This window comes from Cupressus sempervirens, chromosome 7, assembly GCF_028749045.1.
Source record: "Cupressus sempervirens isolate cs-2001-9-10 chromosome 7, ASM2874904v1, whole genome shotgun sequence".
Taxonomy (NCBI): Eukaryota; Viridiplantae; Streptophyta; class Pinopsida; order Cupressales; family Cupressaceae; genus Cupressus; species Cupressus sempervirens.
In genome coordinates, this window is record NC_143124.1 from 471,842,495 (window position 1) to 471,870,196 (window position 27,702).

Sequence of the window (27,702 nt, forward strand, 5' to 3'; positions counted from 1 at the left end):
AATAAAAACTACACGCAAATATAACCAATAACAGAAAATAATAGAACACACAGAAATGAACACAAGGCACCAAGATTTAACGTGGTTCACCCAATCCCTGGGCTACGTCCACCAAACAGAAAGTCCGATCTTATTACAATCTAGTGATTACAACCTGATTACAATCCGTAATCCCTTATAGCTCAATACCGCTGCAAGAACTAATTTCGTATCACCACATATGAAAAATACCCAACCCTAAGCCCTTTTTATACAAGTATTAAACCGCTTTAGGGTTATAACATGTCGGCCATAATATGTCGGGTACTTCCCAAAAAAAAAAAAATTTCAAGGCGATGCCCCGAACCCCACTATTTATGAAGTATGTACAGTACTTTCCTGATCAGTCACCACAATCTAACAATATCCCACTTGGGGACTAATCAGGCTCCACACTAAACAACAATCTCCCACTTGGAGACTGATCCTGTAGCAATACAACTACCGCATGGGGCTCCCACTGGATCAAACCACCCTGGACTCTGCTGTTCTTTTATTCACATTTAGTCTAAAAGACCAACTGAAGCTGAAGAGGATTTCAGCTTCTCCCTTGTTACAACCTTTGTCAACATATCTGCTAGATTTTTATTGGTATGTATCTTCTCCAGCTTTAACTGTCCATCCTCCAAAACTGACTGAATGAAATGGTACCGCAACTGTATGTGTTTGGTCTTAGAATGCAGAGCTGAATTCTTAGCAAGATGAATGGCACTCTGACTATCTATGAACAAATAATTATCCTTCTGAGGATGTCCCAATTCTTCCAAGAAGAACTGAAGCCATATCATCTCTTTGGCTGCCTCTGTAGCAGCAACATACTCTGCCTCTATAGTGGAGAGAGCATTAATCTTCTGTAGCCTAGAAACCCAGCTCACGGCTGCCCCACCAATAGTAAAGACATAACCTGTAGTACTCCGCCTGGTATCAATATCCCTAGCCAAATCTGAGTCAACATAGCCCTGTAAATCAGTAGTAGAGCCCCCAAAGTGTAAACACTTATTGGATGTTCCTCTCAAATATCTGAGAATCCACTTGACAGCATTCCAATGCTCAAATCCTGGATGACTCATATACCTGCTAACGACTCCCACTGCATGTGAAATATCTGGCCTAGTGCATACCATAGCATACATCAAACTTCCTACAACTGAAGCATAGGGTACCTTGGACATCTTATCCTCCTCTTCATGTGTCTTGGGACACATCTCCTTAGTCGATTTCAAATGACCAGGTAAAGGTGTGCTGACAGCTTTAGCATTCTCCATAGAGAAACGTTGCAACACCTTCTCAACATAATCAGCTTGAGATAGCATCAATGTTATGTTCTTCCTATCTCTGCAAATCTTCATACCAAGGATTTGTTTTGCTGCCCCCAAATCCTTCATAGCAAATGCATGTGCTAATTGGCATTTCAGCCCCTTAATATAATCCATGTTAGACCTAGCTATAAGCATATCATCAACATATAAACATAAAATAATGTAGCTATCATCATCCAACCTCTTAAAATAAACACAGTAATCTGAATGACACCTATTATATCCATGCTCATGCATAAAACTGTCAAATTTCAGATACCATTGCCGATGTGCTTGCTTCAAGCCATATAAACTTTTCTTCAATTTGCACACTAAGTTCTCCTTATCTTTGACCTCAAAACCCTGTGGCTGAGCCATATATATTTCTTCATCCAAATCACCATGAAGAAAGGTTGTTTTAACATCCATCTGCTCTAAATGAAAATCTTCAGTAGCCACAAGACTTAAAACAGTACGAATAGAAGTCATTTTAACAACAGGAGAAAATATCTCATCAAAATCAATTCCCTTTTTCTGTGCAAATCCTTTTACAACTAAGCTGGCCTTAAATCTTTTCTTACCTCCTTCCTCTTCTTTCAACCTGTAAACCCATTTATTCTGTAAAGCCTTTTTACCTGCAGGCAACTTGCACAAATCCCAGGTCTTATTTTTCAGCAAAGAGTCCATTTCATCTTTCATTGCAGACTCCCACTGAATCTTAGTATCCACCTGCACAGCTTCATCATAACTTTCAGGTTCACCAGCATCAGTAAGTAAAATAGAATACAAAGAGGGAGAAAACCTTTGTGGAGGTCTAATTGGCCTTGTTGACCGTCTAACATTCACTGGTGTGTGTGGTATTTTTTGTTGCAGTTGTTGCACATCATGAGGAATGGCTGGAACATCAGCTTTTGGAGTATCATCCAGCACTACATAATCATCTTCTTTCTTCTCATGTTGCTGCAACAGATCATTGTACAACACTTTTTCATTGAATATGACATCTCGGCTTCTTATAATTTTATGATTTTCAAAATCCCAAAGCCTATAGCCAAATTCATTAATGCCATATCCAACAAAGACACATTTCTTTGATTTAGCTTCTAGCTTGGTTCTATTTTCAGAGTCTATATGAGCAAAAGCTTCACAACCGAAGGTCTTGAGAAAAGAATAACTCACCTTCTTACCAGTCCATGCTTCCTCTGGAATACCATAGCCCAAAGGAGTAGAGGGACCTCTATTAATCAAATATACTGCAGTATTGATAGCCTCCGCCCACATGTGTAAGGGCAACCCAGCATGCAACCTCATGCTCCTTGCGCGCTCCATTATAGTCCTGTTCATGCATTCAGCCACTCCATTTTCCTGTGGATTCCTTGGAATAGTTTTTTTGTCTACGAATACCATTAGTGGAGCAATAATCTTCAAATTCATGACTGCAATACTCACCACCATTATCAGATCTGAGACATTTTAATTTCTTACCAGTCTCATTTTCAACCAAGCATTTCCATTTCTTAAAAGTTTGAAATACATCAGATTTCTGTCTAAGGAAATAAACCCATACTTTTCTAGTTGCATCATCAATAAATGTAACATAATAATGAGAGCCACCAAGGGAAGATACCTGAGCTGGTCCCCATACATCTGTATGCACAAGCTCTAATTTCTCCTTTTTGTTTTCCTTCCCTGTCTTTACAAAACTCACTCTCTTTTGTTTTCCATACACACAACTTTCACAGAAATCCATATTCACACATTTTAGACCTGGTAAAACTTTCCTTGAATGAAGTACTTTCATACCTTTCTCACTCATGTGCCCAAGTCTATTGTGCCACAGCGTTGTATCAGAATCTACAGCAGCTATTTGTTCTCCCTGCTCAACTGCAGTAATTGTTCCTGAATATTCATTTTTCTCTGAAACAATCAAAGTAGAAGGAACAATATGACCTGTACAAAGATATAAGGTGCCTACTTTCACACCTTTTGCTACTACAAGGGAACCTTTTGAAACCTTCCAATTTTTATCATTAAAAGTAACTACACAACCCTCATCACCGAGTTGCCCTGCTGAAATTAAATTTCTACTTAGTTTTGGAACATGTCTTACCTCATGTAGTAGCCAATGATTCCCATTCTGCAACTTAATCTTAATTTTTCCCTTTCCAACAATCTGACAGGGTTCATTATCCCCCAAATAAACAAGCCCAAAATCCCCTTGGACATAATCAATGAAATAACCTCTATGAGGTGTAGCATGAAAAGAAGCACCAGAATCTAAAACCCATGAATCATCAACACTCTCTAAAGACAGAAGCAAAGCATCCTCTTCGGATTTGTTACTTACCACATTTGCCTCTTTGTCTCCATCTAATTTATCTCCTTCATTTTTCTTTCGAGTCCAGCAATCTTTCTTTTTGTGCCCTGGTTTCCCACAGTACCAGCAATCATTTGGTCCTCTCGATTGAGACCTCCTCCCCTTTGACTTTCCTCTTGATTTCCCACGATTTCCAGAGTTACTTCCTCTTTCAGTCATTATGCCCCTGCTTTGTGCATTTAAAGCACGTCCTGATGTAGATCCACCTGAGGATTTTCTACGAGTTTCCTCACTTAAAATAACACCGATCACATCATCATATTTTAGGGTACTAGATCCAGGAACAGAATTACTCACCGCCATTACCAAGCCATTCCAGCTTTCAGGCAAAGAACACAAAATCAAGAGAGCCCTAATTTCTTCATCAAAATTGATACCCACAGAAGATAATTGACTAGTAATAGTATTAAACTCATTTAAATGATCTGCAACAGATCCACCTTCTGCCATTTTCATATTAAATAAACGCTTCATGAGAAATACCTTATTTGAAGCGGAGGGCTTTTCATATAGTATCGCTAGGGTTTTCATCAAATCTTCTGTCGTCTTTGCTTTTGTAATATTAAATGCCACCGATGGTGCCAAGCATAACCAAATGCTTCCGAGTGCCTTTCTGTCCAAAAGATCCCATTCAGCCTCTGACATAGTTCCCTGATTCTTGGCTTTTCCTTCCAACGGCTTCCATAAATCCTTCTGATATAAATAGTTTTCCATTTGCATCTTCCATAACTGGAAGTTCTGCCCATTAAACCTGTCAACCCTCAACTTACCCTTATCTGCCATCGCTCCCACTCAACTGTGAGACTCCCACTTAACCGTGAGACTTTCCTACAGAGGATAACTGAAAGACAACCTTGCTTTGATACCACTTGTTAGGATAAACCACGGATAGAAATAAAAACTACATGCAAATATAACCAATAATAGAAAATAATAGAACACACAGAAATGAACACAAGGCACCAAGATTTAACGTGGTTCACCCAATCCCTGGGCTACGTCCACCAAACAGCAAGTCCGATCTTATTACAATCCAGTGATTACAACCTGATTACAATCCGTAATCCCTTACAGCTCAATACCGCCGCAAGAACCAATTTCGTATCACCACATATGAAAAATACCCAACCCTAAGCCCTTTTTATACAAGTATTAAACCACTTTAGGGTTATAACATGTCGGCCATATGTCAGCCATAATATGTCGGCTACCATGTCGGCTACTTCCCAAAAAAAAAAAAAAATTTGGGCGATGCCCCGAACCCCACTATTTATGAAGTATGTACAGTACTTTCCTGATCAGTCACCACAATCTAACATAGAAATTTTTTTTTAAATATGGATTTTTGGGATTAGGTTAAGAAAGAGATGGAAAAACATGCAACAAAGAATAATATTTCAATGCAAGAAATGTCATCCCAAATTACGATATTCCACATAACAAAGTCACACAAATCAAAGCCTCTAACATACTTAAATCTCTACAAGAAAGCATCTCAACCTTCTAAGAGTTCTATGCCGAAAGCAATTAAAGAGGCATGCACATCTGAATTATGGTGTCAAACTAAGTTGGCTGATTTTTGGAAAATGAGGCAAAATTTGGGTGAACCAAAGACCTCAGTAGGTTTTGAAGAATTTGAGGAGGATGAACTCTTCAGTAATTATTGGAATAAAGAGCATCCAACTGTAGTATATGAATTTGGCACTTGTAGTGACAGTGATCATCAAAGATAGAAGGACCTTGAGTCTAGTGGAGATATTCGAGGTACTCAAGATCCAAGGTCAACCAAGCATATTGTTAATCTTCAAATGAGTGATTCTATTAAAAAACATATAATAAAGGGGCAACTATGATACAGAAAGTGGGTTATGCAAGTATAGGGCCCATTGGTGCAAGTGGTGAAGGGATTTGGAATCCAATTGCAATACTAGACCCACCCAAAAGTGGAAGTAAACCAGTCATTGGACTCTTTGATGAGATTGAAGATGATTTATTTAGAAGAAAGGGAAAAATCATTATTTTTCTGCTTTTGAAGGTCATCCCAATACAAAATTTGTAAAGTCTTCAACTCTAGTTGTAGTTGATCCCACTGGTAGTGGCACTGGCACTAGCATGGGTGAACCTTGTGCAAAAAAGAAAAAAGTTATGACAATTACAATGCAAGTAATATTAGTGGTTACTTCACTAATGTATGCAATAGTAGCTTCTATATAAAACCTTGAAAATAGTTCTAAAACACCAAGATTTGGAACAAACCATCTTCAATATGTTGGCGATCCTCAAAATACAATTTTAGGTGGAGTAAGTGTAACTAGAGTTGGAGGACCATAGAGCAATACAACTAATAGTTGACCTTTCAAACACTCAATTGTGTTTAAATGATTTTGCATCAAAGTTTGATTAGAAAAGAAAAAGAAATAGACAAATTATGAAGACTTTGAATAGTGATGCAGATGTTGAACATAAGGGATCTAGTAATAGTATATTTCCAACACATGATCCAAACATTGAAATAATGAACTTCATGTCTTTTATGCCCCTAGCTAGAGATAATAATCCGCCAGAAAATCTAATAAATCATAATGGTGTACAAGTTACCAGTCTTCAAATGGATTTCTCAAAGTGAAAATATATTGACAAAATGAATAAATCAAAAGAAAAAAAAATGTTCTACTCTACACTTCTAAAAGTATAGAGGGAAAGCAAAAGGCTTGCAAACCAAATAGAAAAGTTACAAGAAGACTTTGATAATGTGAAGGCCACGTAGAAAGCAGTAGGTAATAGGTTGAAAGAATTGCAAAATAGGATAAAGAAATCTTTTTCTACAGAGGCAAATGTTCAACAAGAAAAGATGAATGAACAACAGAAAAAAATGACTAAATAATTGGATGAATGCAAAAAAAAAGATTTCAGCATAAAAAAGCCTTTAGTACACATTTGTTCAAGTCTATAGAGAGTAGTGCATATGTAAGCAATAAATTGAAAACTAACCTAAAAAATTTTGTCAAGGAAAATAATAATTTGAAGATTGAATTCAAGAATGAAAGGAAAAATTACTCCTCTATTGAAAATACAATCCATAATTTGAAGATAGATTTGGAGAATGAAAAGAAAAATGAGGAGTCTAATGCAAGGATAATTGATAATTTGTGGAAGGAATTTAGGAATGAGAAGAAAAAAGAGGAGTTTAGTGCAAACACAATCTACAATTTGAAGAAGCAATTTGGAGAATATGATAATAATAAAAGGAGTCAACTACAAAGACAGTCCTTGATTTGAAGAAGGAATTGGAGAATGTGAAGACAACAGAGTCTAGTGCAACTACAAATAGTAACACAATCCACCATATGAAGAAGGAATTGGAAAATGTGAAGAAAAAAGAGGAGTCAACTGCAATGAAAATTCCATATTTGAAGAAGGAATTGAAGAATGTAAATAAAGCAGAGTCTACTCATACTACAAATAGACTCCATGATTTGAAGAAGGAATTGGACAATGCGAAGAAAAAGGAGGATTCCACTATGAAGAGAAAACATGATTTGAAAAGGGAACTCAAGGATGAGAAGAAAAAAGAGGTAACTACTACAAAGAAAATCCAAGATTTGAAGAAGAAATTGGAGGATGAGAGGAAGAGAGAAACTAATTGGCAATGGCAACTAGAGGAAATACAAAAAAAGAGTGAAATATAGATGTCTGAAATGAAGAAAATGATGGAGAATACTATTGCAAAAAATATAACTAGATCTTATGAATACCATCATGTCAATGATACTATAATAAACATGATTAAGCTTATCAAACAAGAAAATTGGGAGAAACTAATGCAGAATAGTGATAGCTTGTTTGAATGGCTTGATTTAAATAGCAATATAAGCGATGTCTTTGAAAATTTGTAAAAAAATATGTTGATAGTAAAAAATGTATCTTCATTGTTTCCTCAAAATATCTTGCAATACAAATTTTGAATAAAGTATAGAGATCCAGTGATAGGGATTTGGAAAACCAAGGAATAAACAACTACTACAATGCCTCTGTCATGACATTTGTTGTATATCACAATTGTGACCAATTCATGAAAATAGATGGAGCTCTAAAATTTTCTTTTAGAGACTTGATGAAGATGAATCACATCATATTGAACTTGCTAAATGTTGGATTACCAAATCCAGCTGACTTAGATGGAAAATTCATTAGAAAAGAAGATTACATGAAAAAATTGCACAACACCATGAACTCTGATTTAGGAAACTTTCCTAAGGAAACCAATCTAGAAAGAATTACAAGTTTCATCAAACCACTATCAACAATGAATGCAGTTATAGATAAATTCCTTGATTCATATAAAAACATCTCTTCAAAATATTCAGTGTTCATAAGGTTACAACTATTTAGGTACAAACTCAAAAAAGTGGAGCTTCCAAATGATGCAGAATGGAGCACCCTAAAGAACATCATTGGATTTGGGTCATCTACTCAATCTATTACTGTTAGTGTCAGTCATAGCTGATAGCACTAAGAAGTAACAACTTAGTAAGTGATAGTACTATAATAATTTTGTTACTTTTTGCTCTTTAATTTAAAATTTTGGATTTAATTTAAACTTTGTTTAATGTTAATTGTTACATGAATCAAGAGTCAACATATCAGGATATTTGGATAGCCAAGCACTAGCATACTACTACTACACAAAGCGGATGGAAATTTTTTACCTACTCCTAATTGAAAAAAATGTACAATTGGAAATGTAGCAATGTGATTGTACACACATAATGTAGTAATAATCTAATTATATATACAATTACAAACTGACCTACAACTATTGTTGCTCCCTTGTATCTCTAAAATGAAAATCAAGGTCATTTGACATTGAGTCATTTGCAAAGGGTTTTAATATTCTACTTCTCTAGGCTCTATACTTGTATAGTTGTTTGTAATTGTTAAATGTATTATGTTATATGCTGATTTATAATTATAAATTATAATACAATTATTTTTTAGAAATCTTATTCTGTAAAATGCATTATGCTACAATTTCTTAAAGAAACTAGAATCAATGAAAATCTAGAAATGTCTAAAAACTAGAATGAATGAAAATCTCAACATGTTTAAAAAATAGAATCAATGAAAATCTCAAAATGTTTAAAAAATAGAATCAATGAAAATCTCAAGATGTATAAAAACTAGAACCAATGAAAACCTCAACATGTAAGTTTGTAACATCAACATGTTTTAAAAAAATTTAAGAATCTATAATAGGACAGTGAATGAAGGGTATAAATTAACTTTCATAAACATAATTAATTAGTAAATAGATTCTTAGACATTGGTAAGACCAAAGTACATAAATTAAATTGAATTGAAATTGGTAAGACAAGAGCTACTAGTCTACCACTTGACTCACACAAAAGTTAGAACTTGAATTTGAGAAGCTACTATAGTTGCCACTTTGCCTAAACTGGCTCAGCATCACTATCATCAGAATCCTCCTGATTTATTGCATATAACATTTCATTATTCATTGTGTTTTCTTCAGATTCACTGTCGGTATGCATGCCAAAGTCAACTTCGTCATCATTGCTTTCAATATTAGGACATGAACCACTATCACTACCACCACCACCACCACTACCACTATCACTGTCATTGCCATAGCCACTACCACCACCACTATCACTATCACTTGGGTTTGAAATTTTGGCTATCCCTCTTCTTTGACATTTTTTTCTCCAAATTTTTAGAGACCTCTCATAAGGGAAACTATCTACCTCATACCTAGAATTATAGAGCCTCAAAAAATTATCCAATTTTTTGTCTAATTTGTTTCTAACCTTTGACTTTAGGAAGCCCAAAGTACTAAAAACTCTCTCATCCTCCACTAAACCCAATATCATTGTCAAACATAAATTGGTAAGCTTTAAATATTATGGTATTGACTCTCTCAACTGATTTCTCTGACCAAGGTTTTTCCAAAGCTTTTTTAGCGCTTCCTCTTCATTTGGATTCTCCATAAGATCATATTGTTCCCTCATTATGTTTGCAAAGGAATATGATTGATCTCTTAATCAAGATTCATCTAAAATTACATTCATAGTTACTCTATTGAATACTTTAGGTTTGAAAAAATGTTGAATCAAAGTCATCGTCCTTCTTTTAAAATGACTTGAACACTTTAGAGACTAATATTGAGGGAAAAAAATAGACATTTCTTTGAGCAGTTCCTCTCGTGGGAATTTGAATTTAATTTGTGGCAAAGTATTGTAGAAAAATAATTTGGTAGATTCAAGGATAGAGTCTTTGATCTTTTTGAACTCTTCACTTGTAACACGTAACATGTGAAAGTACCTTCTCTAGTTTTGATTCTACTTGGCTTCCTACTTTGTTGGAGTTGGACTCAGGGTCAACACGGACATAGTACTGCATTGGTATGTCAACTCCACGTACCATGGCACATACCTCATCATTTGCACCAATATGTAAAACATTCCCAGGATTGTTCAAATGTCTAATTTCTATCCATTTTGAAAAATTTGATTCATCTAATGGTTGTAATTGATAAAAATTATCTAGACTATTACATGTTATTTTACATAGTTGATTATATTCTGTAGTGTACATAGCTCTTTGTTGAACTTTTCCATAATATTTCTTATGTCCTGTAGCATGGGCAAAATAGCTACTAAAGTTAAGGGTATCTTAACATTAGTTAGACTTGAATATAGTCGAGGGAATCTATCTCGCACAAAGTGGATTAGTCCAAGCAATGATAGATATTCAAAGAATACTCGATACATTGGTCCATCCAAAGAGGTCCATCTGGTATCATTGTCTTTAAAAAGCTTCCCCCCATTAGTAAGACCTTGAGCAAAGTGTTAAAATTCCTTGACTAATTTTGGACTTTGATAAATGTGTTGGTAAATCTCTTTGATTAAAGATTTCACTTTACACAACTAAGATCGCTGACAATTCCAAAAGCTAGATTCATTTGATGGGCCATGCAATGAATGAGAATAGTGTAGGGTGCCAATTCATTCTTGATCTTTTTACAAAGATCACCTTTATGACCTTGCATAATCGAAGCTCCATCCACTCCAACACCCACCAACTTTTTGGCAATCTCCATGTTATACATACCTCCATAATCAATTAGAGTACTCTTTAATGAATTATATAAATTTTTGGTTGTCACACTACAATTCAATTTAGCAACAGATAGTAGAAAGGGTTGATGGAAAAGATTGTTTATAGTATAAACATGCATGCACACCTAAGAAGTATTATCAATTGTTGTAACTTCATCTAGAGACAATGGAATGAAATTTGACTATTTTATTTTTTCCTTCATATCTTCTTTTTCAACCTGTACAAGATGACTAACCCATTCTCACTTGTTGTTTACTGACCAGTGACTATTCAAATAGTTTTTAACTTTAAAAAAGGGCAATAAACCAGTAATTGAAGGTTAGTCCTTCATAGGATGCCCTCTACTCAAAATATAAAAGACCACACTTAATTGAACAAATTTTCTCATATTTTTCACCTTCATCGCTTTCCCAATGAAATCTTCAATGGAACCTTTTACTGCAAAACACTTCTCCTATAATTGCTCGTGTAACTCATACAATTTGGCATTCCTGATATGCAAATAGTTTTCCTTCATTTCCAAGTTAGCACACATTTTTCAACTCCATCTATAGTTTCCTTTTTGTAAACTTTATTGACATTCTTTTCTATGGTATTAAGTATAAGTTGCAACATTTTCTCCTTCTTTGTTATCTATGTGAAAATCTCACATCTGCATTTGATACGAGGCTCACCATCAATTGGATTACCCACTAGTTCTATGAACCAGTACTTTTCAACATCTAATTTGTGAATCTTGTAGGTTACCAACATTTCCACCACCAAAATATGTGGATATGGTTTTGTGTTTTGGTAATGGTGGCCTCTCTTGGCTTTCAGATATCCTACCATAACCCCTATTACCCCTCTTCTTTGACATTGCAAACTAATGAAGGTTGCAAAAAAAAATCTAGTTTCAACTTGTTGAATAAAAGACTCAAAGAGTGGTGAGTTACAGACTATGACAATAGACTACATAGACTACATATAATAACAATACTATGATTCATTCTCATAAAAAGGGTACTATAGTACTAGTCTATTGTACTACCCAATAAAATTTGCAAACCTATCTTAGCATGTGAGATGCCATGTGGATAGTAAAAAATAGCTAGTACCAATACCACATAAAAAATAAATTAAATATCACTTACCTTTTATGAAAACCACAGTCCACGAGTCAATGGGCAATGCACTTAGCACTCTAAAAATTTGGTAGTAATAAGAAATTTTAGTCTCCACTTCTAGACTAGAAAAGAGCTAAATTTGTAGAATCAATGTATATATTACCAATCTAGGTTGGTGAATTATGCAAGATTAACAAGAAAGAATATAAAATGTAGGTGAAACACACCTTCCTATGCAAGCCCACAATAGGAAACAATTGGCTAAATGGGGTTGGTGGTCGACATACATAGGGAAAATGGTAGGCGACACCCAACCCAAGGGAAAATTAGTTCCTTGTAGTAATGGAAAAAAAATCTTGTCCAATAAGAAACAACATGCAAATGATGGCAAAATTTTTAAAATAAATGTATCTAGAACGTATATTGCAGTGGTGATTGGACCGAGATTTTTGACCAATCATGTGAAAACTAATGGGTGACTATCATGGGTGTTGGACACAAAATGTATAAATATTTGGTGATGTATTTGACCTACATTACATGTGCTATTCACCAAATGACAATCAATCGATGAGACAGGATCACCAAATGGCAAAGATTTTCCACTAAAGTAATCTTCAATTTCAGCTAATTTGTGACATCCTAATTGCATAATAGGTTTGAGGGTGGAAGCTCCATAAGAGAAGATGTCACCTTGACCATTTGAGTTGATAAATCAATTACCCCAACAAGATTCATAGTTGATTGCATAGTATTGATTTTGCTTCTTACTACATATGCCAAAGTTTATGATAAATAAGGTTTCACTCATAGAAAAAGTTGTGCAATAGCACTTAGATGAGAAAACCTTTCGCTTTCCACTAGGATACATTATTATCAAACCAAAGGATGTATATTTAGTCCTTCTCATTCTCAAAGAGAGTTGGTCTACTATGGTTAGGTCTATAATAGTACATCTTGTGGATAAGTCTTTACTGATTACACTATTTAAGATGAAAACATCCCATGTACACAAATATTTTCTTATGATCCACTTCCTTCCCTACTTGGTACTTTGATTGGAGAACTCTTATTTATAGATAGGAGAGGTGACAACCATATCATTATTTGGAGTCATCTCCTTGAGGACATGGTTACACAACCATTAACACATTTTGGAACATATTTGAATGAAAATTAATCAGACTTTTGATCCTAGGTTGTTAGACCTTCCATGAAATCGAAAGAAACCTATATTTTCTCAAATTTAATGAAATATTTCAATGAATACTTTGACATCATATCATTGATGGATCATGCATCATAATTACGACTCTATTTTCCTTGAAGAATTCCTATCATAGTGGGGGGAACATGACCTAATACTCATCAACATTTTTTGTTGTTTGTTGAGATTGTGACAAAATAAATATTAAAATAGTGACATAACTTTGTGGTAACCTTTGACTATAATTTATTAGCTCTTAAATAATATTTTATAGTAGGCACAACATGTTCCTCATAGTTTAAAAGAAGAGTTGGTCAACATTTTGACAAACATGCATAAAAACCTATGATAAGGATGGTGTGCCTATAATGAAATGACTGTTGAAAGTACAACATCCTCATTGGAGTCTCTTGGGATTTTCAACAAAATTTTGACAACCAAACATAAGGATACTTTAGGGCCCCATGGACTAAAAATAATTGCTCCTAGTCTCACCAAAACCTTTTATAGTTTTGTTTCTTGTCAATAATGGTGCTTTGAAAGAATCTCATACAATGACTAACACATAGGGACACAAAGTCAATGTGTGAAGCTCTAAGATTCTGAGAAGAGGTATGAGTAGAATTTGATAGAGTAATATTTGAAGGCACCAGTGACTTAAGTTGTTGAATCATCATCCTTACACTAGTACTTAGTCATGTAGCCATCATTTTCACTTCTATCCCACCTCATCTTACTTGAAAGTATCTTCACTAGAATTTGAGAGTTTCATAAAACATATTATTCGATAAGATGAAGTCAGAAAAGGTGAAAATGATGGTTGCAAGATTGAGTACTAATACAAGGATGATGATTCAATAACCTAGGTCAATGACACCTTCAATAATGTCCTTGTTAGATTCCTCTCATACCTCTTGTCACTTTATCATCATAAAATGGAAGCACCTATTATTTAAGACCTTTTAGCTCTTGCCCTTTAGTGATTTTATGGTCCATGGATGCATTTGTGCTCAAACAACTCTTTTTCCTTCTTTCTTATCTTTTTCACACTTCTTTTTGCATCATATTTAAGAGCCTAAGATTATATACCCTTACAATAATTCTTTTATAAGTTGACTAGGTTGACCTATACCCTAATGCTTTTTTGGTATTGGGACCAAATTTTCCTTAGACATTTAAATTGTTTTATTTGGTTCACTAATCGAATTGCTTTGTTTTTAATCTTTAAAACTAGTATATAAGGGACCTTGGGGATTTCATTTTCACACCACACAACATGCACATGCATGAAGGACATCAAGTAAGAATATGTAAGGCATACATCAAGTTCTCAAGGCATTCTCAAGCATTTCTCAAGATTCAAGGATTCATTATGAGCATTTCCTCTTCAAGATCTAGCATTTTTTATGATCGTCAAGGGAAGAAATCACATTATGTCATTCCTCTTCTTCTTCTTTTGTGCACAAATACATCCATGGATCTATTAACTATGAATACCTTGCCCACAATTTTTTACTTGATCCTGAAATGGATTTCCTTTGGCTTGGTTCTTCATTGACCGACTCTTTGATCAAAACTCTTCTCAACATGAAGCTTGCTCTTGCTTAAGAGTCCAGATTAACCTTAGGTTACTTGACACTTTATGCATCTTCTTGTATGTAGTTGACCCTTCTCTCTACTCCTTATGATGTAGAGGCCTTCTCAAGGCATCTATAGCTAGGGTGTCCAAGTTTATTACAATTATAACACTTTATTGTGGAAAAATAGTATCCTCTCCCTTATCCTCTAGACCTTCCTCTATTGCTTGTGGTGGATCCCCTTCCTTTGTAGCCTCCTCTTCCACTAAAATCCCCGGTCTTCTCTGTTATCTTAGATTCTCCTTAGGATATCTGGTTTGAATTTCTTTCATCAAAACTACCTTTGTGTCCTCTACAATCTCTATATCTTTCTTTTCTCCAATGAGACTAGTCATTCTTCTTATTTCTCTTCTCTTCTACCTTTAGTGCCAATTGATAGCACTTATGCACTTTACTAGGAGTCAATAAACTAAGTTCCACTTGAATGCTCTGCATCAAACCATTTAAATACTTAGCTACTTTGATACTTTCATCTTCTACAACATTAGACCTCAAGAACAACCTTTGGAACTCTTCAGTATATGTGCTAACATCAAGGACTTTTTGTCTTAGGTTTTGCCTCTTTCTATGGATTTAGATCTCATAATTCTTAGGTATGTAGGTCTATATGAATGAGGTCACCATACATTTCCAAGTAGCTATAGATTTTTTAACATCCTTATCTCTATCTACTTGAACAAATTTCCACTAGGTTAGAGAAGCTCCTCTCAACCTAGACTTAGCCACCTTCACTTTTTGTGCCTCACTCACACCTTCACATTCAAAGTGATTTTCAAGACCCTCAATCCATTCCATGATCATACCAAGTTCCATATTTACACTAAATAAGGGTACTCCTTCTTGCGTGTTTCTTTAAAAGGCATTTAGTACTTTAAGAAAGGGTTCTTGTTGCAACATAGGGTCTAGTTCAGGCACTTCATTTTCTATCGCAACCTCTTTCTCTTTTTCCTCTTTCTCATTGACCTTCTCTATCACCCTTTCTATCGTATTTTCCACTTCACTAAGCTTACATTCTAACTCATTAAGCTTTTCCTCAGGAGCATATTCCCCTCATCTTGGTCTCATGCCATCTTGGCCAATTCTACATTGGTCACCATGCTTTTTTAATCCACTAATTCCATAGTTGACATATACTCAACCTAGCCAAAATCTTTTAGGTTTTGATACCAATTTGATAGGGATTCTCTAGGTCTTGGATATTTATATGCCTATCTTGGTTATGGTCTATTCAAGGTCCTCCTAAGAATCAATTCACCTAAACAAGTGTAGTGAATTCACTAACAAGGTTCACCTCCAGAGTGCTCTACCAATTCAAAGGAATGCTTGCTTTTACTTATAAAACTGATGTGGCACCTAATCTTGCTCCTACCCTAGCTTCCTCTAGGGTCACCTTAGGTCTTTCACTTGACCTAATAGGGTTGCTAGTTACCCTATTCTTCTTAGGATCCTAATAATGAGGACCTAAGTCATTCAACTAATGCACAGCAATTAGTATGAACAACTCTCCATCACCATTCCCTAAGCTTGATTCAACATTTCCACTTCTTCACGCAAAACTACAACCAACCCCAACCACTCAAATGACACTCCAAATGGGGGAATGATCATCTAGGAAGGCATTTGGATCCCCTTCAATATCCACTACCATAACCAAACTTGAAACCCTATTCAAGTTCCAAAAAGCATGCAAGATTTCACAAAAAAGCTTGTAATAGGGCTACAAGCAATTAGCCCTCCAAACAAAGAAAAACTGACATAACTTGGAAAAAATCTTAACAAGGGGTCAAATAAACCATTGATCTGGACATCCTTTTTAGAGAAGTCAAATATTTTGATGGTCTAGGGTTCTCAACTTGTCCATATAGTACGTCCACAAATTAACCCAAAAAATCAGGGTTTCTAAGGCAATAGTAAATTTGGACTCAATTTTTGACGAATGTTGGTCAAAATTTCGACCCAAGTTAGTCAAAATTTTGACCAAGCAGTTGGTGGCAATTATTCTCATCAAAATTTCAACTAACTTGCAAGTGGTCAAAATTTTGACAAATACATTTGTCGGAAAAAAATGTCCTTTGCCAACTCTGATTTGTCAGTTTTGGTCAAAATTTTGACCAATTCTTGGTGGAAAACTTTCAAGAATTGGTCAAAATTTTCAATAATGTTTGGTCAAAAAATTTCAAGAATTGGTGGAAATTCTTGGTAGAAAACTAGCAAGAACTGGTTGAAATTTCCACCAATTCTTTGTCAAAAATTTTGAAGGATTGGTGGAAATTTCGACCAATTCTTGGTAGAAAAATTTCAAGAATTGGTGGAAATTTCCACCAATTCTTTGTTGAAAAATTTCAAGAATTGCTGAAAATTTCGATCAATTCTTGGTAGAAAACTTTCAAGAATTGGTGGAAAGTTTGACCAATTCTTGGTAGAAAACTATCAATAATTAGTCAAAATTTCCACCAATTGTTGGTCAAAATTTTTCAAGAATTGGTGGAAATGTTGACCAAACTAAGTTGTTATTTGAAAAAAAAAAAAAAAGCAGGTGGATCCCCCAAAAAATGCCTAGTAATCCTTCTAAAGTGATGTTGTTGGCATGAATGAAGCATCAGAATTCATTGAAGAAATCAAGGAAGTATTTAAATATATGATAACGTGGATATAAAAAAAGGAGATTGACAATGACATCAAATATTGTAAACAAGAAGAAGCTAATTGGCTAAGGGTGGATAAAAAATTAAAGGACTTGATAGATCTAGAATTGACAACTTTTCATCAAACAGACTTTGGCCAATGTCATTGATAGTGGTCATCATATGGAAGAAGGTGTAACATAATTTTTTTTGCTATCAAATATTTCATTCAAGAATGAGATTTGTTACAACGTGGTCAAATTAAAGCAGATGTCCATGTTGACCTATCCATTAACATAGATGACCAAGTGAACTCACAAGATATGGAAGCCAAGGTTAGCAGAAATAACTTTAAAACAAAGATTAAGTTTTTGATTGGTAGACAAACATTCTATGTGGAGAACTTGAAAAAATTAAGTGCTACCGATGCATATCTAACTCAATGCACATGTCATCTTGCCACTTATCGAAGCAGGTTAGAGAATGTTTGTGACAACCAAGTGTTATGGGGGTTAATGTCTGACAATGTTATCATTCCAATAATAAGTTGGTAACTACTATTAGAGTATTTTGACTATACGAGGCCATGATTTTTGCCCAAATGCCTCAGTCTCCATACTAATGTCATGCTAGTTCAGCAAAATGTTTAGTCTGTTTAATTTGTAATTCAAAGACATTGATTTTTGATGGAGTGTTAAAGTTTCTTGAATTTTGAAGGATTTTTTAACCTTTCTAAGTGTTTACTTTTTCCTATTATTTCTACTTCAAAAAGCTACAATGATAGTCATTTACTGCTTAGCATATAGTATTGTATGTCCTGTATGACAGAAGCACAACTTGCATCACTGATTACAACCTATATAACCAAAATATGAGAGCAACTACTATGACAAGGTAATTGTTGAACAGAAATAGGACAAACATATACATTGGATATACAAAATATATTTCAAAATAACTTAATTTGGAGGCCCTTAATTTAAAAGTAGGAAGAAGATGTGGTGGACATGTGTATAAAAATCAAATCTAAATCTTCAAATTTGGAAAATATAAAATTGAATGAAAGCTTTTATACTAAAAGCGTGTGCCATTCTGAATACAGTATCAAATTATTGATGCATTGTAATACAGTTTTGTGAAAGAATTATTTAGTCAAAAGCTAGTGGAAATAAATTGACCTCCAAAGTTTCAAGTTTTTATGTATAATCCGTGACATTTAAATGAGTTCTATAGGTATCCAATTATAAAAAAGAATATGTTACAACATTTGGGATGCTTGATTATAGCTCATTGTAATTTGTTTTATCCATTCATAAAGATACCATGAAAAGTATAAGGTGTTTTGTGAATGACATTTTCCACCGACTCTCCAACTCACGTGATTTCACAATATTCACAGTTAAGGAAACATAGAAACATCATGAAGAAAACATGGGATAGTCTTAATAATTTTATAAATAGATAGCTTGGGAGCTCTGATACTGCTTTGCATAGACAACACTTATGACTAAGTTTTCTCATTATTTGTGCTTCATGATGCTTCTATTATTCATCTTAATTCTTGCCAAGCCACCGGCAATGCTGTCAAGGGGAAGTGCAGGGCACCATATAACCTACAAGATAGCTCGGGTACTCCTCAATCACTATATTTTAGATAACACCATTTAATAGATTTTCATGATCTTTAATATGAAGAGAATGTTGTTTATACTTTCTTTGTTTTTCTTAGTTTGAATATGATTTGAAATGATTGAATTCAAAAATAGTACTTTTTAAGACAAGAATCTACACCACAACAATCACTTGTGAACTTTTTATATGAAAGCTCTTAGATTCGAGTCTACTTAAACTTAATTAATCTAGGCTTCGGCCGATTACCCTTTTACATGATTATTCTTGTTACTGAAAATATTTACAGCCTCTTCCAAGCAAAGCAGCTGGCAAAGCAGTACAAAACTGCTCCGAAGCTTAGCTGAAGGGGATCTGACTTTGATATGCTTATGGGCTGATACAGTTCATTCTATATATCCCTGGTCTTATTGTTTACACTTTTCCAACCATCCTGGTGTATGTAACTATGACTACACTAGTATGTCATTTAATTTTTTCAACAAATCTTGAGCTCTTTATATCTTATATATGCTTATCTGTAGTCTCTACATTAAGTGCTCTGTATTGCTTATAATACTTGAAATCAGAGGACTACCATAATGAAAAGGGAGAAAGAGATATGTGTGTTATAGGATCCATCAACAATTTCACAGCTCAGTTAGCAACTTACGGAAATTTCTCAATTGCAATGACATGTAAAGCTGAGACTAGTTTTGATTTTTTAGTTAAACCTTTACGTATCTTTCTCCACTTAGGATTTGACTTAGGTTGTTTAAAGGAGTGGGATATCTTGGGCAGATAATTTAACAGAAAATTTGATTTTCCTTTCCCACTTGATCGGATACATTCATCAGCCGTTGCATTTGGGATTTATCAATGATCTTGGAGGAAATAGAGTACCAGTGCAGTGGTACACGCAACAAACAAATCTACATAAAGTATGTGCACATTCCTAGTGCAAATTTGTTCATTCTTTTTCATGTGTTCTCATGTTGAAGAATCATTAGAAGTGATTGTTTTCTTTCAAATTTTTGTTTTGCCAACAGGTGTGGGATTTGGAAATCATAGATGAATCGTTGAATGAGTTTTATGGTCTAGAGGTTTCAGCTATGATAGAAGATCTTCAGAGAAATATAATGGTATGTAACTTCTACAGCTATTTTCTAATTCCCTGTCTATTTTTAATGTTGTTTTGATCTCAAGATTAAGTAGAAAAAAGAAGGCTTCTGAAGTCTGGAAGTAAGTTGACTGAATGCATCTGAAACAGGGGGAATGGTCAGATGATGTCTCCACAGGGGAGAGCTGCTCTAAGGATTTCCTATCTTGTCCTGACAGGTAACAATATCATTTTTCTTTAATTGTGTTGCGAGATGGTTCATTGGTAAGTCATTTAATTTGTGACAAGTTCATTCGTCATGTATTCAATAAGATTTGATTTCTGGTGGGCTCATTTAGAACCATTCAAGAACTCATTGACCTCTAATTACAATTTAATTGTGGTAAGTATGGATAATTTGTGTCATCCTATTGTGATGACTTCCAATTACTTGATGGCTAATTTGTAAAATGGCAGGAAATACACAATAATGATTTCTATTTTCTAAAGAAAAATATATGCTAGTGAGTTTGAATTACAAAAATATTTTTCCAATAACAAAATCTAAAATATATCTAGTTGTATGATTAATTTTGAAGAAAAGAAAAATGCAATCCTAATTACTTAGAAGTTAAGGAACCCATAATGCATGAGAAAAATAAACATCATAAAGAATGCAAACATATAAATTTGACTTCTAGATACCTCTGCTTTAAGAAATCTTCCCACTGTGAAATGAGCAAAAATGAATTTCCATCTCTTGACTTCACAAGAGCTTGGAGTGGTTGTTGCCCTAAATATTTTAGTTTTCTATCTGGTATCAAACTGGCCCAAATAAAAGAACAATTAGTAACATGGTCATTTGAATCTATGATTGATTTTAATCTATATTTTCCTTTAAAAAAAGAAACAAATAATGGCAAGACATCAGTAGAAAGCTCCATCTCAACAGTTGCATCATTAGGAGTACAACCTTCTTTCTTCATTTGATTCATCACCAAAAGATTTTTCTCAAGGTCATGTCTATGGTACAAGGTAGAGTGCTTGGAATTAACCCCTTTGCTCTAATCTCCTTAAGCATTGAAAAAGTTGTGTCTACTTTGTTTTCCTAGCAAAGACAATCAATCAATATAGTATAGGTTAGAATAATTGGAGTAATACCAGCCACTTTCATGTATGTCAAGGCCCTACCTATTTCACCAATTTCACAATGGGCATCAACCAAACAGTTATACAAGTTTTACATCATTTGGCATGGAGTTCTCTGTTCATAAGTAATTGCACACAGTATCTGCTAAGAAAAGTTAAATGTATTTGTGATTGCATTGTTGTCTCCCTTTGTTATAGAACACAACCAATAGTAAGCAACGATGCAAATAAGTGTACAAATAAACATGCCATGCCACATTTTGTTGCAGTAATTGTACAACTAAGGATATATTATTTCCCTTGTTTAAATTGATAATGCAACTGTACTTTAAGAGTTTAAGTAGCTTGAAAAGCATAAAGGAACTACTTTTAGAATTTACAAAAAAAACCAAAAATATATGCACCAAATACATATTTATTGTGGGAAAGTTTAAATAAATATTCAACATCTATAAACATAGAAGATTACCAAAGATTTATTAGATTTAAAATTATTAGTATCATTGATGGCATTTTAAAATTCAATACTCAATGAGTTGTCTGAAATTAAAATTCAAAATATGTACTAAAAAAATATAGAACTAGATCCCCACAAATATTGAGACATGTGATCTTTGTTAATATAAAAAAAGAATCAAGTCACCTAGATTGATTCCATAAGTATTTGGTGAGTGCGATGGAGCAAGGATGGTTACATTTTTAATTTACACATTGTTGCATTCACCATAAATGTCATTCAAATTACAATATTATAATGATAGTTGATGAAACAAATTATCAAATAGACAACAGGAGTCTATAGAGAGATTGGTGAACATCATATTCTAGTAATGAAGAGGTTTGACAAGCATACTGAAACCATCCATAGTATAGAAAAACTAACTTGAATGCAAACATGTAGTACATTGAATGTATATTCCAGAATGGTGAATTCAAGAATGTTAGATTCGAGATGAGGACATCAGTTGAGTCCACCACCTCAACAAGGTGAGGGCGGGTGTAACCTAGAGTATGATTATGGCACCAATCCCACCAAATAGATCCCTGCCCATCAATAGTACCATTGTCACCTATGAAAATGAATATGCGAAGAAAAATAATAGAAGTATAATAAACTAACCAAATGCATATAAAAACCTTGAACTAATGGCCTCCACAACCATCTAATAGCAACACCTTTTGATGGTTGACTGCTCTTCTAAGCAAGAGGGTAAGTCAAGCATCAATAAAGATAAGATTTCATGATCTAGAATTTAAGATCATGCTATAGAAAGTACATCCCCACCTATTATTACAACATATGTCACATTGAATGCAGTTATAAGGGCACTATGAAATCAAAAACCATAGAAAATGAACATGAATTATGTTGGAGAACTAGACCATTCTATTGAATTCTATAAACATATATGCAAACCTAGAAAGGTATTTAAAATTAGATACAAATGTAACAAATAAAACTAAACATACCCCAGTAATGTTATCATATGAAGGCTACCTTTAAACATCACATACTTACATGTTGCTTTCGCTGCTACTATCTTTGAATAGCAATAGCAATTCTAAGCACCAAAAGAGATAGAGGAGAAATTAGTTTAATAAAGTTGGAATATGGAGATAAGTTTACAAGTCTTTCCATGGTATACAAAAACAAAGTAAATGGGTTACCTTGGTTTGGATGCAGTAATGAAGGTTGCTCCAATAGTCCTCATCCACTATGGTTTTCAAATTTCTTATGGGGTCGAGGTTGTTCAGATCAACTATCAAATGACTACTACAAACTAAAACACTAAGGAAGGATATAATTACCTAATTACAAAATAGCTAAGACCAAAGACAAATATCTATTCAAAATAAGGACTATTTTTATGGTGGCTTGTGGACTGCAACACCATCTATCGTCCTATGGGAGTTACGGTAAGACATAAATAGATGCATTTAAAAAAATAAAAGAATAGGATAGGAACAACTTACTAACAAGATGGAGGCTACCATTATCAAGATTATGAATAATAAAATATTGAAAATGCAAAAAGTGGCAGAAAAGATGATTTATTGGGATGAGAAGATGAGAGGTAGATGGATTTGGGTTTTGTGATTCCTTGGTATGTTAGTTTGAGCTTCACTTGGTTTCGAGAATACTATAATATTCTCTACTTAACAAGGCCAACTATGTGAAGGTGAAGCTCATCTGGCCTCACCCCCCTCCCCCTAACATCAATCTAAATTACCCATTATCATCTAATTACATACTTCATTCATTCATTCATCTATTTACGAACTATAACATTCAATCAATACAATCACATAACATTCATTAATATGATATAAAATTCATTAATATAGAATACTAATCAAGACTTTATTAACACATAACAATATTCATTAACATAAAATAAAAATCAATATTAATACGCAATATTCATAGATAATTACTTAAAACAAAGTTCTTTCATTATCCAACAAGGTTTATCAAAGAGCATTTTGAAAACATCATTTCTTCTTTTTGTTTTTCTTAGATCTGTTAAGAAAAAGGCTGATAGGAGCATCAATATATTCACACCTCCATGTTCCTCTAGTAGGAAATCCACATTCAGCAATGGATTAAAATCGTGGCCACCTTCAATGTGACCATGTTGCCTACAATGACTCTAGGCTATTGTGATTATAAATATTTTATTATTTAAGCCCTTACACTTTTTGCAAGGATAATTACATTTGTCAACTTTTCTTCGGTACTAAGACCATAATGCAGCCATTGTCTCATTATTTTGTTGTGGGCTCATGTTGTTAGGCATGGTCTTTCTTCACAGGAAAATATATCTGCAAATAAATTAGACATGTTGTACTTAATGTTTATATCTGCACATACGGTTTTGAAAGAAAAATTTGATCTGACTAATGTGCATATTATCTACAAAAAAAATTGAACATGTTGTACTTAATGTTTATATCTACACATAAGGTTTTGAAAGAAAAATTTGGTGTAACTAATGTGTTCTCTAATTGTAACAACACTTTTGCATTATAATACAATGAAGTTTTTGCAATTTTTGGTGCAATTTGTTGGGTCTCCAATGATCCAAAACATAAAAAGATAGTAAACATATGGATACAAATGTTTTGAGCACAAACCAATGAGCTTTCTTACAAGATTATGCGAAGAAGTGCTCAAAGGTTTTCAAAAGAGTGTTGCTACTTTGTAATCATAATTGTAGCTACTGATAAGTAATAATAGATAGAAGAAATAAGGTTAGCATTCAATTGGGGTAAAAATCACCACACTAGATGTACAAAGGGAAATATGTGTGAAGCTTCCTCCTTTTGAAGAGAGACCATGGCCTATTGGAGAATAAGGAAAGGCTTCTATATATTCAATGAATTTAGTAACAAAAATGACTCACTACAAAAGTATAGAATCAACATGTTTTGAATGTGAACAACCTTTGCATGTTACTAGAAACCACTGCATGTTGTTAGTAGGAGGGAATTCTTAATTAAACAAATGATCATGGGCATTCGATTGTTAAAGCATGGATGAGAGAAAATTAGAGGAAATTTTCACCATAAATTGAGGTTGATAGGGCTTTAAAAAAAATATTGTTGATCATAGTCCCCAACGCTTAATCAATTGGTCCAGAGGAAAAGGTGGATTTATGGTAAAATACCTTTTTTGTTGGAGAAGAAATAACTGTTACCTTGGTTCTTCAGAGATTGTAGACTTCAAGTGAAGTTTAGCTACTGCCAAGTGCCAAAAATATTGGTGAGATGTAAACCAAAAGGAAAAGAAAAAATCATTGCAGTTGTTAAGATCATCCTTCAAGAGGGACATTGTGGGTCATGATGTAATCATAGTTTTTTAGATTCAAGTTAGTGAAAGCCCCAAGGAGACTGGGGAATGTAGCCACAAAAATCTCATAATTAATTTCTAAGGATATTATCAGAAATAGGTTGACCTCAGAAGATTAGTAGATATAAAGAAGTTGTGCAGGATATCACAGCTTAAAAGTCTGATGTTGTTTGAGGAGAACAAGTTTTTCTTCAAATTAGACATTGTGCAAGTCTAATTCTAACAAAAGTTGAAGGAGATTCAACATCCACCAGTCCCATCATCAAAGGAGATTATATCAAGTTTGAGAATTGTAAAAGATTGAGAATTAGTGCATTATCAGGTAACTCATTCTTATTTGTACAAAGAAATTATTGTTTTGATGGAAAAGTTGGGTAAACGTGTGAAGAAAGAAAAAGTGAGTTTAGTGTATTTTTTAAAAGATGAATTGGTGAAACTTTAAAAGGATAATTTAGAACTAGAAAAAACTATAAAAAAGTTGAGAAAAGATATGCACGAAAGTTCATGTGAAAATGATATTCTTCAAAAAATGGGAGAAAGTTTAAAAGGAAAATGGAGAATTAAAAGAAAATTTAAAGTTGTTTGATTAAGTTAAGCAGAAGAATGAAGATCTAGAAGCAAGAATCAAGCTGGTTAAAAAGAAAATGTGAATCTAAGGTCACCCTCTAGTGTCTTATGTCACATGTGATATAAGTAATTTGTGTCCTTCAATTGATATGGATGATGTTCCTATGTTTTTTGTAACTATTTGATCATATCCTGTGTTTTCTATTGCATGTTCAAAATCTACATAGAGTTTGATGTCACTTTTCTACTTGATGAGATCTTTGGGTTAAACCACCTGCCTCTTCCCTCAGCTTCCTCTCCTCCATCAATAGAGCACAAATTAAATAGACTCCAGGCTCCAAAGGGGAATTCACGCAACTTTAAATGGAACTGCAAGAGGCAACTCGTGAAATTTGAGTGTTGTTATTGTTATCAGGGATGACCATAGTACAATAATAAAGGAAGCTTCCAAGAAACTCCCACTTGAAATAAACCATAAAAGAGAGGAAAATACTCTTCTCCATGTTGTCCTTTAGGCTAGATCATGTATCATTCAAAAGATTTATATTGAAATATATTGATTATTATCATCCTTTGTATGGACAAAAGGCATTCAACAAGTTGGAGGCTTAATAAAATTATGGGCAAAGCTTGGGATATTTAAGGAAACTTTCCCAAATAAACTATTTCCCATTGCTACATGAAGACAACAAGGTGGTAGACCTTTTATCTAACATTGGTATCAATGAGAGAGGATCTAATTACTAATGGAAACATGCAGTGTTAGTCTCACTGAATTCTTTTCCATTCACTGAGTCTGAGTTTAGATGGTTAGCATTCTTAGAGACAATATGGGGGCATCAAGGCAATATTAAAGACATTGATTAGAAATATGGTAAATATAGAGAACTTCATTAAGGATTTAGGTGACAAGTTGGCAAAAGCCACTAAGGCCATCAAGTTCCTATGGCATTGGGTTGATTGATCATGTTGGAGAATGGAGAAAATACCACCTCCTTCTTTAGTTCAGATAGCAGATGCCTCCCCCTAAGGGGAGTTTCTATCCAATGATGGTGTATGGTTATGATGTGGACTCACATCCTCATTGAAAGATATTTCACTACCACTAATTTTTTTAATATTTAAGTCTTTTTAGGATTTGCACATTACTAAATTTAACAATTTATTCAATTGTTCTCATTTGTGGAGCAATATTGGAAACAATTATATTAAATATTTTTATATTTTGAGAGTCCAATTAGGAGTTGTTTACATGCAATTTCTCTTTGGCTATAGGTAATTAGATGAAGTCATTTTATAGTTTGGGGTGGTGTAGTGTCTCCTCGTTAGACTGAACAATTAGCAAAAAGTTGACCTATCATTTGAGTTCTCATAGGTCAACAATATGGTTAGTAGACTCATTAATATGGTTATGGAGCTTTGCAAGGGCTCTATGAGCTATTTTTGGACTTTCAGTTGGCAATTTATACATTTTAGGGAGGAGTCCTATTTTTAGGAAGGGCCAGCAATTGATTGGTTGACCACCTAGAGGTCCATAGAGTATATCAGTTTAAATATGTGATTAAGGATAGTTTCTTAAATTTTAAGGTGGATCTCAACTATTTGGGAGGAATTTCTTGTTGGCCTACTAGGGTTTTAGTCTGAATTCAATTTTGAATCCTATTCTGCATTTTATAAATAAATCTGGAAATATTTAAATATTTTCTAAGTTGGGAGAATTAAATTAGTATTAAGTAAGAATTATATTCACATTATATTATAATTACTTATAGTAATGCCATCAGCCCATCTCCCTAGGTAAGTTGGTGATGAGTTGTTTAAATAAATGGGGCCATTGATGTAAATGAATAATATGTCTTGGGGGTCAATTTTTATGAGGCATGGTTTTTATTTAAAAGTTAAAAATGTGTGAAAACCCTAGAAATGGTTAATTATCTTAGAGGGGGATAAAAACAAGTTTGGGCCTTCATTTTCAATTATCCAGGTCTATTATTTTGATTG

The 27,702-nt window shown here is 33.9% G+C and overlaps 1 pseudogene across 1 annotated transcript; it reads left to right on the plus strand.

Moving 5' to 3' along the window:
• Positions 1 to 18,961: 18,961 nt before the first annotated feature.
• Positions 18,962 to 21,657, plus strand: LOC149547593 (endonuclease 2-like; annotated as a pseudogene). The gene is made up of 6 exons (XR_016354408.1): positions 18,962 to 19,057; positions 19,347 to 19,517; positions 19,627 to 19,734; positions 19,838 to 19,977; positions 20,086 to 20,178; positions 20,307 to 21,657. The product of XR_016354408.1 is annotated as an endonuclease 2-like (transcript).
• The last annotated feature ends 6,045 nt before the right edge of the window (positions 21,658 to 27,702 follow it).